Source organism: Ambystoma mexicanum, chromosome 10 (assembly GCF_040938575.1).
Source record: "Ambystoma mexicanum isolate Mex_15411 chromosome 10, UKY_AmexF1_1, whole genome shotgun sequence".
Classification (NCBI taxonomy): Eukaryota; Metazoa; Chordata; class Amphibia; order Caudata; family Ambystomatidae; genus Ambystoma; species Ambystoma mexicanum.
In genome coordinates, this window is record NC_090932.1 from 1,464,635,190 (window position 1) to 1,464,647,311 (window position 12,122).

General features: G+C 46.6%; 1 protein-coding gene across 4 annotated transcripts in view; it reads left to right on the top strand.

The window, feature by feature from the left end:
* Nucleotides 1-12,122, top strand: part of HVCN1 (hydrogen voltage gated channel 1) — a 764,389-nt gene that overhangs the window by 229,317 nt on the left and 522,950 nt on the right. Inside the window, exon 2 of one of the 4 annotated variants that reach the window (XM_069619541.1) lies at nucleotides 4,270-4,356. The exons of the other annotated variants lie outside the window; for them this stretch is intronic. The gene's annotated coding sequence lies outside the window, so the exon portion shown is untranslated. The remainder of the gene's footprint in view (nucleotides 1-4,269; nucleotides 4,357-12,122) is intronic. 4 annotated transcript variants of the gene reach the window in all.

Here is a 12,122-nt window from a genome sequence, read left to right on the forward strand (position 1 = left end):
CTGATTGCATGGATCATTTGTGATGCTACCTTTTGTTTAAGTTGCCTTGCTAGGAGGTGGTCTGCTTTATTCGTTTTTATGTAATACCGTTGCTGCGTCCAAATCAGGCTTTTTTCTGCCCTTTTCAAATGGAGATGTTCAAGTTTTTCCTTGGCACTCCTATATCGTTTACAGAGATTCACCCCTGAATTGCTCTCCATTTTTGTAAATACTGTCTGCAGCTCTTGTTTCATTTCTGGCTCTAAAGCCCTCCTTTGCTTGCGTTGATGGGCTGCCATTGAAATCAGGTCCCCCATGCATGTCGCTTTAAGGGCATCCCACACTGTGGCTTCCCCCACCCCAGTAGAGATGTTTAGAGTAAAGAATTATCTCAAATTTTTTCCAGCTCTTCCCGTATCACCTGGTCCGTCAGTATCCATTGGGGAAGCTCCATTTCCATAGCCCTGTTGTTTTTTGCCTAACACCTATTGTTATCGTGAGGGGGCGTGATCCGAAATTGTTAAGGTGTGAAGTTCTAAATGTGTGATTTTCCCTGTTGGCGTAGCCGATGCCCAAATATAGTCGATCCTAGAAGAGTTGTGTACATGTGAATAAAACGTGTAGCCTGTTTCGTCCCGCTCTAATGTCACCCATACATCTGTCGTGGCCAAAAGTCAAATTCTTTCTTTAAGTGCTGGTGAGGGAGGAGGTTGACTATAGGTTGTCTTTGAGCTCCTATCTCTCTCGGGGTCGCAAGCCATGTTGAGGTCCCTCATTCCCAGGCACTCCCGTTCGGTGAAAGACTCCAGCTCCATGAGAATGGTTCTAAGGAAACCATCTTGACCATTGTTTGGGGCGTAGATAGACGCCACTGTGAATGTGATGTCCCCCACCTTAAAGGTTACAAACAGGTACCCCTTTTCCTTGTCTGCCCGTGTGGTCTGTATCTGTGCCTCAAACCCCTTCCGGAAAGCCATAATGACCCCCGCTACTTTCCCTTTGGCATTTACCTTGAATATTTGCAGATAATGTCTCAGCTTGAATTTTGGTCTGACCCGTTTCCTAATGTGAGTTTCCTGCAAGGCTATAAGGTCTGGCTGGTAGCTTGAGAGGAGCTGTTCCAATTTATTCCTCTTTACCGGGGTGTTGAGCCCCCGAATATTAAGTGTTTAACCCCTTGAATTGCAACTATAGTCTGAATTGAGATGGTAATCACCCACTGGTCCGCCCGCCCTTGTAAGTGCCGATGTAGTGTGAGAAACTTCACCTTTGTTACTTCTACTACCCAGATGCCTTGAATGCTTTACTACGGATCGTTCTGTTTTGGAGGTCCCACCCCAACTTGAACCCCTCTTTTCCCCCTGAACATCCCTTCAGCCAACCCGCTTCTACAAGCCCTCCCCCCACCGTCAATCCCCCAACTCCTCCCCCTCCCCTTGCCCACCATGGTGCAAATCGCCCTACCTATGTATTCCCTGGGTCGTGGGTCCAGGGGTCGGATTCGCAAAACGTGCCAGGGCCAACTTGTGGGGCATCCTAAATTCCCCATCTTGATTCCAAATCGGCAGTCTGGCCGTGGCCTCCGTCCATGAGGACTCGAAGTTTGAGCGTGCTGCGACCTGCCCGGAAGGTGCCTTTCGTCCACTGTTCACGAAGTTTGCCTGTTGCTACTTTGGAATCCTCCTCCTGGCATTCCTGAAATTGGGGGCCCTGCGGCAGGGGCCGCCTGCGGCTCTTCTTTGCTGGCATCAATTCCCAAGGCCTGGGTCTAGAGGATTCCCTTGCATTTGGATGGGCGCCCTCTTCCTCGATGTGCAGGAGCTGTATCCCTTTTTCCCTCAAGGTGATCCTGTGTTGATCTTTTGATCACTGTGACTGCCCATCTTGCTCTAGTGGCCGCCCTGGACAAATAGGTTATACTGCCGAGCCTTGACTCATGAGCTCACCATAAATTCTTCGCCAAACAATACCTGCCTTGAAAAAGACCCTTGTTGGGTCGAAACACATGTCGGCACAAAGGACTAATCAAAGCATCTACAATTTGACCTTTACGCAAGATTCTGCTCTTACTTCTGATATGAGCCTAGATTCAGCAAGGTGTCGGCGCATGGTTTGAGTTTAGATCCCCCAGCCAACCCTCTTTTTGGGAATATCTTGCTAACGCTACCAGCACATCATTTGGATGCTGTGAGGAACCTGAGGGCTTTTTCACTTATGGACCCAGGGATTATTTGCTCAGGTGGCCGGGACACGGCCATCGCCTTTGGAACCAGACGCTAGGGGTGGACCAGTGCGGGAGGATCACCTGGGCAGAGGGTTCTTGGGATCAGCTGGAGCAATGCCATCGGGAGAAACGCTGTATTTCCTCCTTTCTGATAAACCCCTACCCAACACTACCTTTACCTTTAATAGGTTGTTATGAATCTTGTCCCATTACCCCCTCCCCAATTCCAACAGGTAATAACATTAAAGGGGTTATATCCCTATCTGACATCCCCACAGTCACTATGGGACATTCCCCTACAACCACACATCTTCCCCCTTCACCCTGACAAACACTTACAGAAGTTTTCCTCCATCATTAGGGACAACTACAACTCCCATAATTCCTCCCCATAACTTTCTTTCCAAATCACTGGGATAAAGAAGAAGAGGATTTTAGCTATAAAGATTTCCCATACGAACCAATGCACCATGGATTCCTATGGGCAGACTCTATCTTGTCCCATTAACGAGGACAGGCAGGGTCAGGCCTCCCTTTTTTCAACCACCCATACCTGACTCCAATTAACACTCCATGTCAGTATAAAAGGTAGAGCACTGAGACACACTTTGCGTGAGCTGTGGATGCAGTGTGGACCAGAGGAGCTGAAGAGCTGAGGAGACTGTTGAAAGAACCTTGGAGAGAGTGGAATGGAGCTGAGGGCCAAGACACTGATCCTGTGTTGTTGAAGGGCTGCAGCAGGGCTGATGAGCTGTGCCTTCCAAAAGCCAGGGGGGGCAGGTCATATCCTGCTGACTCTGTCCATAGAAGTACTTGTTTCCCCTGGGCATATGAAGGGAAGCCCATGTACCTGAGGCGCAGGTGGGAAGACCCTGACCTCGACCCAGAGAGCTCCAGAGAAGTTGCTCGCCAGAGCTGCGCTAACCGGGTGAGTCTCATGGCAAGAGAAGCAATCCCAGTGAGCGCGTGTGTGGCTGGAGCGGGAACCTGAGCATGGAATTTGAGAAAGAAAGCAGGAAATAAGGCCCATGAAAGGCATTATGGGACTTGAAGTTCTTTTTGAAATGAAGTGAAATTGAGCTGTAAAATAAAGTAACAGAGTGGTCCGGCGGAAAACAAAAGTACGCCCATTTGATACACTCTGTGCACTTTAAAGGGGTCCGAACCCGAATGAGGGAGAACCAGAAATTGTATTTAAAGAGACATTCTTTTGTTAAAGCCAAGGCTGAAGAAGATTGTGCGAACTGATTAATCTTGTCAAATATTTGACCTGTGTAAAAACCTACAAGTACCATAAGGCATAGCAAACGCTAAAGAATAAAACTAGGTAAAGGGACCCCGAGAAACTAAAGTGAAACGGTTTGAGCCCAAAAGAGGGGAACCAAGAAAAGAGATTGAAAGTGAGAGAGGCTGGGCTCGGTTGAGGGGGCCTATAGAGACTTAAAATACCTTTTCCTTTGGAACTTTTTGTGTTTGTGCTGAAGAGCTTGGAACTTTTGTGTTGGTGCTGCAAAACACAGGGGATTGACCTGGACTTGGGGAATAGGAAAACCCAAGAGGTCAAAACCCCGAACTTTGAGACAGAGTTTGTGAATGCCAAGCAGACTCTGGAGGGTCGAGCCAGCTACCCCAGGTGTACTCGCATAGCAGAGTGTGCCCATATGTCAAGTGCTCCACCACAACTTGCGTCTTATACAAGGTGGGCAAGAATCTTTTGATGCCATTCTGTCATCCTTTTGTTTCCCACTGGTTTTCTGTTTGCATTACTTTTCCCTAATTCACTTGTATGGTATTAGAGTGAGAGCAGGCAATAGGTTTTCTAGTTTAATTGTTATTCTTTTGGACTAATGACATACTAGGACTGTTTTCCTTTTATTTAGATGGTAGAGTGTGCTCCCATCTTTAATGTTAGGGCAAGAGAGGAGGTCTTCAACACCCTTTTGATTAAGTAAAACTGGTGATTTGTATCTTTTGTGTCCTCGTCCTTCTTGTGATACCATGTCTGCCTCACATGATGCATCTGTCTCCTGTTGTTTGGGGCCTGTCCTGTGGATCCTGTCAAACAGAATGTCCCCTGTGTCCTCAACCCCCTAAGAGATCTGAGAACATCTGGAGGGCCGTGGCTTTGAAGTTCATCTCTGCGATTGCCTCCGGTAAGTTCCTGATGCATATGTTCGATCTGCGAGACCTGTTTTTGAGATCCTTGCATTGAAGTTCCATGTTATGGGAGACCCTTGGGAGGTCTTCCAGGGCAATGTGGATTTTGCAGGTGTCCTCCACGATCTCCTGGAGGGCCATTTTCGTGGTGTCCATTCTTTCCTCCAGGGCTATGATTGCTTCACCTCCCCCATGAATGTCGCAAATTGTGTTTGGAAAGTCGCCAAGAGTTTATCCTGTAATTCTTGATAAGCTTCTATATCCCGCTTTGAGGCGGCTATGGGGGTGGGGAGGTGTTACCTGCTTTGCTTACCAGTCTACTCTGGAGCTCCCGCACTGTGCCCTGGTGCGCCTGGGGGTCACTATGTACAATATTTTCATGAAGCCACTGTTCGATGACTTAGAAAATCAGGGCGTCATCTACACTAACTATGCAGATGACACCCAGATCCTCATACCGATGTCTGGTGATTATGACACTGACGTAGCCTTGGTGAACAAAATGTATCTCATCATTCAGACATGGATGCCCTCTCATGGTCTCTGTCTGAATGCTGTTGCTCCTGGGAGCACCAGCTAGACTAAACAAACTAAATAATCAGTTTCAATCATTTAACATTGACGGATTAGATATCAAAGTTGCAAAGGAGGTAAAAAAGTTAGGTTTCTACCTCGACTCTGCCTTGAACTTACACAGGCAAGTTAATGCCACAGCTTCGGCAACAGCATATATTTGCAAATTAATCCATGCTTGCAAATCATTCTTATCCACAGCTAGATGCATTACCTTAGCTACAGTGTTAATTCTCTCGAAACTAGATTATTGCAAAACACTCTATCTGGGCTCAAGTAAACAAAATATGAATAAACTTCAAATACTACAGAACAATGCTTTAAGAACAGCATTAAGTATTCCAAGAAGACAACATATCTCGGAGGCCAGGCGTAACAGTAAATGGCTTCCAGTTAAGGATAGGATTCAGTTCAAAGTGGCAACTCTTAACTATAAATGCCTAACCAACGCAGCCTCTAAATAACTTATGGATACATTTGGCAAAAAATACATTGACATGCCCTACCAGGACTTTGCACTTGTTCTGTCTGAAAGTCCTTAGATTTAATCTTTAAAAAGTAGGAGGTAGCAGTTTTCCTGTCATGGCAGCTCAGCTGTGGAACTCCCTTCCCCCTACCCTAAGGGCTGACCCTTCTTTCTACAGTTTTAGAAGCAAAGCAAAAAACTGGCTCTTCAAACGAGATCCATAACGCTTAGTCTGTCATTATCTTGACCTAATTTAATATATTTTCTGGACAGACGTGTAACTTGTGATGTATCTTCCTCTGTAGAATATTACTAAATTCTGTTGAAAATAATTATCTTGCAATTGTTCATCCTGTCCTGTCTTTATGACCTGTAACATGTATTCTAAGCAACTTGTAAGGCGCTCAGATACCTTCGGGTTTGAGCTCTATATTAATAAATAAAGTGGCAGACAAGTGGTGTTGATCTGTGTTCGGACATCCTTTTGCTCTGCTGCCTGCTGTTACTTTAACCCGCCTGGAGGCAGACCCACTGCTGCTGCTCACCAAGACACCACGTAAAAGCCACTTCCTACCGCAAAAGTGGCAGACAAGTGGTGTTGATCGTTGTTTGGGGTGGTTGCGAGGGTGTGAGTCCCTATACCATCAGCTGAAGAACCAGCATAACATCACAGCACACCGGTACAAGCACAACAACGTGGAGGCGACTGGCTCCGAGCATGACCCACACAGAATATAAAGATTGAAAATATGAAGGGTCCCATGGCTGTCGGAACAAGAAATCAGGTGAGGTAACATCTTACCTCTCTTCCGGTGTCTCTTGTAGCCTTGGAGATTCTGCCGGCGCAGACTCTGGACTGGACACGTTCACCCGCCCCCGAACTTTTGCCGGGCTTGGACAGCATTGAAAATATTGAAGCGCTGCCAGTGGCGGCTTTGGGGTCGGGGGGAGTTGGGAGCAAGTTGAATAACATTGAAAGCCCACAAATAGTGTCAACAGAAAAAGGTTGGGTTACCAAAACGCCCCCTTATTATGGAAAAGTAGCCATTTGAGGAGTTTCCCCGACAACGTTTTGCTCGATGTTCTCGATGTTCAAATTCAAGTGCATGCTGAGCCTGTCGGTGTAAATCCTTAATTAATCCCGAGTGAGAGTCAATTTATTTCACCTACAAACTCAAGAAACATCTACTATGAAGAATCCGAAGTTTCCAGTAGCTGTTCCGATCGATCTCCCCTTAGAATTCTGAAAAGCACTTTTAAGGGGCCTCTCAAAAAACCTCAGTCAAAAGCCCCTCGGCAAAAGCGATAGAGGAAACAACCTGATTCCTTCCACCTACAAAGAAAGTGTCCCTTAATAAAAACGGACACTCTTGCTGCTACCATTAAAAGCTCCAAACAAATTAGCACACTCATGAAAAGAAACATGGGAAAAGGCAAAGGTTTTACAAAAACTGCTTCCAGAAGCTCCTTGTCCGCAAATGCTCTAAGGGACTTCTTTAATAAACAATGCAAAAGTAAATTTGATAAGATAGCCGAGTTTTCTGATGCAGAAATGCTGGAAGCCGTTCAGGATTCCCAATCATCCACAAAATTTCGGAAGACTGTTCAGAACAAGGCTGCGGGAACTCTGCACAATGGCAGTGGGACTCTGACCTTCTTGAGTAATTTAAAATGTAGGCCCATTGGATGACACTTCCGAAAAAACTGTACACCCCTCAAGTTCAGAAAATCATAAAAGTCCCCGGGTCGGCGATCACTTGTCCATCAGCGAACTATACTCCTTCTCTCGGGGAGTAACCTTGGGAAAATCACCGACAGTTAAGCCGGGAGAAGTCACTTCGGGAAACGCTAACGAGCCTAAAGTGGGATGGCCGAAGAGAGATCTAGATATTCAAACTGAAATGCAAGATTATTTTCTTATAACAGATCCCATCTCCTCAGGAAATTTTGCCCCCAGGTAGAAACTCACATCCGGTGCTACCTCTTTCTCCTACAGAAGAAAAAGTGAACTTCCACGGCCGTTGTCAAATGACACTCCGTCGAAGAAACCTGACATCCTTGCTGTAATGTCAGCAGTAACAATAGCCCTTGCCCCCTTTTCCAAACTTTACGAGTCGATTAATGAGACACTAAAAGATCACAGCATGATTTCAGCTATGATGCACACTAAATTATGCTGCTATGGAACAAAGATTAAAAGACCAAGTGAAAACAGTTTGTGATAACGCCTATTTGAAGCCAAGTAAGAGAATACCTTGCAGAACACCAACCTGCAAAACAAGGAGAAGGTAACATGCAAACTGCCTACAATTGCAGCGAATTCGAAAGCACATGGCTCACTAGCAGAACGCAAAAAAAAGCACTGCACCGAATAACTTTGTAATGAAGAGGATGTGATCTTACTCTCAGTGGAGTCAGCAGGCAATCAAACTTCTGCCCACTTACCGAAAAGATGCTCCTAACAGAGATTTTGTCATTTTCGACTCTTCAAAACATAATCAGAAGGAACTTTTGAAAAACAAACAGCTTACGCTTTGTCTACACACTTCAGATGGTGCAAGTGCAGAAGTGACAGGCGGTCAGAAAACCGGACAGCCAACGCCGGCTCCCAGAACAAGGCACGGCACTTATGTGCCCAAATGCAAAGAGGGGGCGAACCTTAGTCAGGAAGAAAATCGGACCGATAAAACACAAAGTCCACCTCTTCAAAGACAGTGGAAGACTTTATGGCAGACAAAGATCTGATTAATCTAAGTGTGTATTCAGCAACTGAGCGAGAAGAACCATCTCTGGTTTAAAAAAAAAACCTTCCCCATTCAGGTACCTAGTTCTAAGTCCGAGAATATCTCCCACACATGCACTATAGAAATGGACGGATCCCCGACTTTCTTACCTTGCAAGACCGTTGCAAAAAACTAACCACCAGAAAATATTGGGGCTCTCAATTGGAATCATGCCCCGAGCGAAGAATGGATGAGAAATTTAACGAGAAGCATTACCACACTCTGGTGAGAGACCTCTCTCTCGGAAGAGACACACAGAAAGGAACAATTGAGAGTGAATCTACTCAGACAAATGGATTAAAGGAGACATCAAAGAATCCTCTTAACCCCTCCACACCTCGAGCCTTTCCCAAACCACAGTCAACAGAGAAGCAAAACATGAGAAACGAAAACCAGAAGAATGGGAATGAGGGCAGTGAAACATATATAAGTGAACCTTTAAATTGGAGAAACTTTGGAATAACAGACTATATCGTCTTGAATAGAAGATCTGTCCTAACCCTATTCCACTGCGTTCCACTTACATCAGATGATCTGAAGATAGTAGAACCAGGCCATGAGGGCAAAAAAGCTACAACTTCTCTCTACACAGCTTCGCCAGTGGTGGAAAACATGATTTGAGATTCCGCTGAAAAAATGTTAAGACTGGGCTACGACTTAGTTGATGTAACTGATAAATCTACTGTTCCTGCCTCTTCAGACAAACACAGAGGTCCTACCAAACCTTCCAGCCCACTTAACGAAAACACGGCCATAAGAAAAAACAGAAGACCTACGAGAAAAGCGTAGGTCGGGAGATAGGACCTGGGAAAATTCCATTCCAGACAGGAATAATCAGCATTCAATAATTACCACCAAGGGAATAGACCGGAAACTAAGATCTACAAATACTCCTGAAACTCATGGTTTCTGCCCAGAGAAAATCTTTAAGGACCCCTTGGAGATTGGAAGAACTCCACATGGTCCAATGATAAATTTCAACAGGACAATTATTCAAGATCCTCTCCCAGTATCCCAAACAACAAAGGGAAAAGAAAAAAACGCCCCCTTGCAACAACTATGGACATGGATCCTGAAGGCACTTTTGTCTCGGCTACGTCAATAGCAATCCGTAACCTTGAGGTGTGAAGAATCAAAGCCAGACACCTCACCTCACTTGAAACCAACAGCTGCAGATCTGAGAGTGGGCTTTTGGAATACACACAGTTTTCAACATCTAACGGTTCCTGGAGACGTGGACCTGGGATCCTTCAACATACTTTGCTTGCAGGAAACCTGGTTGGTGGACAAACCAAGTTTGGATGGCTTTACTTTAGCATTCTCACGAGCGAAAAAAGGGACAAAAGGGCATCCCTCTTCCAGCCTACTTGTGGCAATTCGCTCTGGCAGCAGTATTCACCTGGAAAAAGTCTTGATAACAAATCTATTTCTACTGGCGATATTGGTAAATTGTGAACATTACACTGGCCTACAGGGAAAAAACTCTGCACTCCTGTTGTAATTATGAACACATATTGCAACCCACAGTCCATCTCCAACAGCTTGCTCTCGATGATGGAAAATGCAATTGATGACGCATACATCGAACAGCAAGTATTGCACCTATAAATCTGTGGCGACCTAAACGCAATATTTCCGAAACAAGACATCACAAATCTAGCGTTAACCCATAACTCCCAAGCAGTAGAAAGAGGCATAGCCTGGGAAAATCTAATGACTTCAAGACACCTTTTTGACCTAGACATCTTATCCAGTCGCCCAGATCGAATCCCAACTTGGGAGAGAGGAGATTCTCCCGCAACCATCGACTACACCTTTGCATCACGCTCAATGCTCCCAGTGAGGACCACTTTCAAGGTCATAAAAACAGAATCAAGTGATCACAATCTACTGACTACCTTATGGAGGACGACTGGCATAAACCAACTGCAAACATTTACCCACTTGGAGGCTAACACCCAGGGAAACAGTGTTAAGTGCTAAAAACATCAAAGACTTCACAAAAGCCTATAATGCCACAGAGGGGGCAAGATCTTCTAACCAGAAACCCCTGCAAATTGATTATCAGCCCCTGCTTTGTGGCATATGGGTCAAACAGGAGGAATCTGGAGCTCCCACTAAAACCAAGAAAGCACACATTTGATAAAATGTTGGTGGAAAAAAGAAGAGCCCTTCGAAAAATCTAGAGAAGGGTACTCAGCCACAAAACCTTAGCAAACAGAGCAACGTTGCTAAAAGAATCAAAGAAATAGAAGTCCTGGTTGAAAGGATACCAACTCTCCCTCTATCAGCAGGATTCAGAGGAAATGCTAAGACAAGTGGGCGGCCATAAACCGCATGAATTTTGGCCCTTGATAAGATCTACAGAACAATCGACTGATGTAGCACTCTCGAATTGCATCGGAGAAGCAACGTGGATGAGACACTTCAAAAATCTATTTCACTCTCAAACATTTGTCACTTTCCCAGTATAGACTGACACCAATACTAATTGGGCTGATTTACAGGACAAAGAGTCCATCACAGATGTTATCCGCAAGTTGAAAAACTCAAGAGCGCCCGGCCCTGACGGGATTTCTAACATCAACTTAAAAAGCCACCTAGAAGGGGGGGCGCTGTTGCGCACACAAGGAAATGGCAGCTCTCGTGTGAGCTCCGGCTGGATCCAGGGCCGCAAAGCCAGAAAAGATAATTTTCCGGCTCCGGTTCTACGCGAATTTGGCAGAGAACGGGTAACAATATCATCAGATTACCCACATGAAATTTTGGACTGATCGGTGCAGTGATTCCAGAGATAAGAACCCTGATGGTCGGCGTAACAGCCCGTGACTCGGTGATCGGTGAGAGGGGAGAGGAGCCCTGCCCCGTGGTGGCGGGTGCGGTGGCAGTGGACCGCTCGATTCATCCATCCAGCGGGGGAGAGTCGCGGGCGCTCCGAGTATCGTAGAGCGCCTGCTGGCCCCCCCCCCCCGCCTTCATCACTCCAGACACTCGTGCGAGAGGCGGCCGCTCCCGGATCAGACCGCGGCTGCAGAGGTAGGCCCTTCCCGCTCCCTGCATGCAAATCCTCGCCCTCCGCGCGCCCAGCGAACTACACCGCAAGCCCCCTGCGAGCTCAGAGGCTGAGGGACAGGCGGCTGCCCCGATAAAAAAGACTTTTTTTATCTGCTTCTTCCTCGTAGTCGGGCGCCATTGACTCCCCAGCTCAGTGAGAGCCATGTGCTCCGCTTCTCGGCGGGAGCGGGGGAAGGCCTCCCAGTACCACCCAAGCAACTCACATTTAAACCTCAACCCCTGGAACTTTTGGTGCCGGGACGACGAGACGATAGAGCGTAGAGTAAAATGTGGTAGAACTATCATAGCCCTCCCCCTCAGCACTAGGATAAGTGCCCACAAACCGAGACACGTTCATCCAACCCACCACGGGATGTAGAGTGCATCCTGATCAAGTCATTTAAGCTAGCAACCGGGCAGATCTGCCCCCAACATTGTCTCTTTGTGGTCACCACGTGGGATGATACCAGGGCAAAAACTACACTGCAGGATTTAATACAGACCAGATATTGGGCTGCCGATCCGTCATGCTCCTCTACCCGGCTCTGGGGTTAATCACGAGCACAAGATAATTGGGGGGGGGGGGAGAAGGTCTGAACCACTCACATCTGATACATCTGCCAGACCAGGAACGATGCCCAAGACCTTTAGCTCGAAGAAAGGCAGAGGAACCATCGATAAATACACAACCGCGATGCCGAGAGAAACGGAACCCGAGAGGGACGGGGAAATGCCTGTACATGAGAAGCAGATCCCCCCCCGGCTACCATGATGGACCCCCAGGCTGTTTTTCAGGTGATGCAACAGGGCTTTGCAACACTCACGGAAGAACACGGCATCCACAATGGCTATCGAACTTGGCACAGTGAAATCCAAATGTGAAGAT